Source organism: Poecilia reticulata, linkage group LG4, assembly GCF_000633615.1.
Source record: "Poecilia reticulata strain Guanapo linkage group LG4, Guppy_female_1.0+MT, whole genome shotgun sequence".
NCBI lineage: Eukaryota > Metazoa > Chordata > Actinopteri > Cyprinodontiformes > Poeciliidae > Poecilia > Poecilia reticulata.
In genome coordinates, this window is record NC_024334.1 from 12418889 (window position 1) to 12423198 (window position 4310).

General features: G+C 39.4%; 1 long non-coding RNA gene across 2 annotated transcripts in view; it reads left to right on the forward strand.

The window, feature by feature from the left end:
* LOC103463302 (uncharacterized) overlaps positions 1-4310 on the forward strand; it is a 31644-nt gene continuing 27334 nt past the window's right edge. The window contains exon 1 of one of the 2 annotated variants that reach the window (XR_533491.2): positions 1-69. This is a non-coding gene — a long non-coding RNA (uncharacterized LOC103463302). Of the gene's footprint in view, positions 102-4310 lie in introns of both variants that reach the window. The other variant, XR_001776495.1, reaches the window with a different exon arrangement.

Consider the following 4310-nt stretch of genomic DNA (forward strand, 5'->3'; position numbering starts at 1 on the left):
GCTGCAGCTGCACAGGGGCTGACGGAGCAGGAGGTGACCATCCACAGACTCCACAGGGAGGCGTGTGAGGTACCACGAACCACCGCAGAAACTGTCAGTTGGTGCGTCAGGACAACTCCAGTTAACACGAGAAATGAGCGTTTACACCGTCACTTATACCGAATTATGACATGATCACAACGTAATCCACCATAAATGGTACTTCTAAAGCATCCCAAGCTCCGTCCGTCCATCCATCCATCCATCCATCCATCCATCCATCCATCCATCCATCCATCCATCCATCCATCCATCCATCCATCCATCATCACGATTAATCCGACTAGTMGCGATGAATCAATCATTTAAATAATCTAATTTGAATCTAATTTATTTCCAGACAAAAGGTAGTTCATACCATTTTAAAATAAAAATATATATATTTTTAATCAAGCTTTAGGTATATCATGTGTCTGTATGTCACAGCTGACAGAGCTCTTACTCTTAAGTTGTTTGAAGTCTTCAAACGGCACATAAATGTTTCCTTGTATTTCCCCAGCAAGGCATAAAAGTTGGGGTGTTGCTCATTGCAAACATTTGACTTGCAGACTCTAAAAGCATCCTGATAGGTTACCTGGAGTGTATTYATTATAGCTTTACTGTAGTTACACCACAGGTGATCCATATAAAAGGAAGTKCAATAAGCTCAAAAAACGGACCCTTTCACCTCATGKTAAATTTAATCGTTAACTGGAGAAGAYGGACTCAATAAAGTGACATTTGGTGAAAGAACACACAGCAGTAATTAAGTGAAAATTTTACCAAAAAGTACAAGTACTTTTTGCATTTAAGATACCCCCCCCCCCTCCTCTATTTGTCTATAACAGTGTTTCTCAATTCTGGTCCTCAGGGACCACTGCCCTGCATGTTTTAGATGTCTCCGCTCCAGAATACCTGATTCGAATGATTGCATGACCTCCTCTGCAGCCATGAAGTGCTGCAGAAACCTGTTAGAAGGGAAACATCTAAAACATGTAGGGCAGTGTTCCCTGGGGACCAGAATTGAGAAGCACTGGTCTATAAGTAGGTTCCACCCAAAAMTCCTCAAGTGGCATAGTTTTAACTTCACCTGGTTCAGATTCTTTAAAAAAAGATATCCTATTAAGCAGCATATAATCAGATTAGCTTTACACTTTTAATAATTGGAAAGGGCAGAGCTTTTCACATGCTGATGTTAGAAGTGTTTCTTTAGCTGCAGATGCATGTTTTTCTACAAATGATCAAGCGTACACANTGAAAAAGAGGAACTATGCAGTGAGCAGCTGTTAACCTCTTGTTTAAAATCAAGGTATGAAGAATACCCCCTCTAGCTGCCTCTAAATGCACAACATGTTGAACCTGAAGCAGAARAAAACACTGGGTGCCTCTCCTGTYGGTAAGGAAAYGGGGCTACAATGCCCTCAGACTTACTAAAATCTGACAGGTTGGAAAAATGTTGCCCTGTCCAATGAGTCTTSAATTCATCAGCATCATTCCACTGTCACAGGTTGTCAGATCACCACTGGGAGGTGGTGAATTGGGAGATTAGCATCGCAACTGGCAAACCTGGAGCAACTCTGAGTAACGTTCATGGCATCTGAATGGATCTATGTGGCAAAGAATTCAAGTATTAATACAATGAAAATAATGTTTATTGATGGAGAATATATGTCATAATTGATCAATGCAATGAATCTTATTTATAATCTTATTTCTAATGTTATCTATGCATTTCCTACACATTTCCACATTTTGCAAGAAGACATCACCAGGAGGTTAAGCTTTACATTTTCTGAAACCCACAAAAGACACATCCACCACTCTAACCATTTTAATTTCTTACTTTTTATRYACAAATCTAAAAGACATTCATCTATGTAACATGCTTGCCTTCTTTGATSGTCCTCCCATGACTCCTGGACACCAAACTTCCAGGGGCTCAGCAGGTTACRCACATATGAAATCATTAAGATGTTTGAAAACAGGAATGTRTGACTATTGAGTTGGTAGATATGTTGTAGAATATTAGATGATTTTAAAAAAAGATCATGGTTTATGTTTTGGTGTGCCAAGATTATCAGTGGCCATACGTTACAAACACTCATTTCCTTCAGTCAGTGGGCCAGAGGCCAACACAGAAACACACAGGACAAACAACCATCCACCCACACACACACGCACACACTCACTTTCAGACGGTTCGGAGTGGCCCATTAACCTGACATGCAAGTTTTGGGATGATGGGAAGAAGCCCGAGTAACCAGAAAGAAAGAAAAAAAAAACACAGATGCACTCAGAGAAAATGCAAGCTCCACAAAGAATCCAGGGCATTCTTGCTGCTAGGCAACAGATCCAACAGCATGTCCACCACAATTTGATGCCAGTGTAATGATGTTTACATTGTAATAATCATGGACAGAGAGTCTCAAACTTCCCAGCTTCCACCCAAAGTTTGGCTGGTGCTGAAATGGACAAACATACAAAAACACAAACATAAGAAGTACGGTCAATAAATTCCTTTTATCAATTATGGCAATGAGAATGGATTAAAAAAATTCAAGGCCGATCCAGTTGGTATATCACAATGGGCCCCTAAAACCTGAATGTTAGAGGTTGTTCTAAAAGTTTTTTCATTTTCTGTCTGAAAAAGCATTATTATTATCCCGAACCTGCACTTGGTTTCCTATTTCAGTGGCGTATAAAATATCTGTACTCTGACTGCTCTTCTTCTTAAGGTCCATGAGATCAAATAGAAGTACAAATGCTCTATTGCTTCAACTTAATAAATCCTGTGCAGTCATATTAAAATGCAAACCAGTGCCATTARACCCCAGACACTAATGCATCACAAAAACATCACTGACTTGATTTTTTAACCTAAAAGTTCAAAAATCTTTTTCGTTCACTTTTTTTWATATAAAAGTGTAACTAACCCCCTTGTCCATTGAAATGAATCAATACTCGGCATGCTCGCAATTTCAGCTCCTGACTCGCCACCAGGGTCGTTTCTCAGTGAGGTGGTAAACCAGAGCTGAGTGACGGAGATGCTAACAAAGCTGTACCATTGTAACCAAGAAGGACATTTAACTGCAGTAGCMRATGTTCAACCTAAGGAGGGAAGTGCTGCAGAATATTTAAACAAATTTACAAGGAATAYCAAAATTTGAACAGAAACAAAGAGGTAGCACCCATAAGAACCTGTTTAGACATTTTATCTGCAAAAGAAAGTTGATTTGTRGGTTAGTTAMATTTTAAGCACCACATCCTATCACAGTTCTTCAYGCATTAGTGAGTGCTGCAMTTCAGTTTTCTTCACGCATTAGTGTGTGCTGCACTTCAGTTTTCTTTGTGGTTTTAATAGCTTTCTTGCTCTAGTCTCGTGTTGGCATGTGGTGTTAGAAGCTGACTTACAAATAAAGTTGTCACCACAGACTGACACAAGATAACTGTTATCTTTAAAGGGTACTTAGCATTTGAAACAACAGAAGCTGATATTTTTTTTATTGCTTAATGCAAATGCAGACGGAAATTAATCAGATGAATCTGAGAGGTAAAAAAAACAAAGAGCAGCTTTTGCCCCTCCTTCAGCACCACCTCTGATGTGTCCTTTGGCAAAGATTTGTGGCCTCAGCAGCAATGCTGCTCAGTGGGAAGTTGATTCAACTGCGGTGCACAGAGGAAGGGTGGCGAAGGCTGGCACGGTTGCCTGACTTTCTCCTGCATAATTACAGTGTGTCAAGAGAGCATGGCCCTTAAACACTAACCATGTTAGACAGCAGCAGTTGACGCATGAAACAAACGCAGAGGCAGCTGTGAATAACTCAGTTTCATCTSTTTTTAAATTACCAAATGGTTTACATGCATTAGCACTTTAAATTACTGCTAAAGGTTTGCTTTAGGGACTCTTTATTACAGTTCTCCTAAACTGACAAAGTCTCTTGTTTCCTAGTGGAGCGCTCACAGCTTGAACCACCGCATCCATGTAAATGTACTGGCGTTAACCTTACAGTTAGAATAAAAATATGGTTTAGATGTGAATCATAACTTAATGCTCGTTTTGAGTCCTTAAAATAATCCAATTTCTATTTTTATCTTGTGTTCTCGCTTTGGTTTTAATTTCCACTGAAAGTATTTTCTCTGTTTCTTTGCTTGACTGGTCTCCTTAAGGACAAAGTTGTTCACATAGTTATTGGTGCTATTAACTTTATGTACTCTTTATTTTAGTTTGTTCCCATAGAAAGAACTCCTGGCTTGTTTGGAGGCGTTTCTTTTCCTAAATGAAGTGAATTATG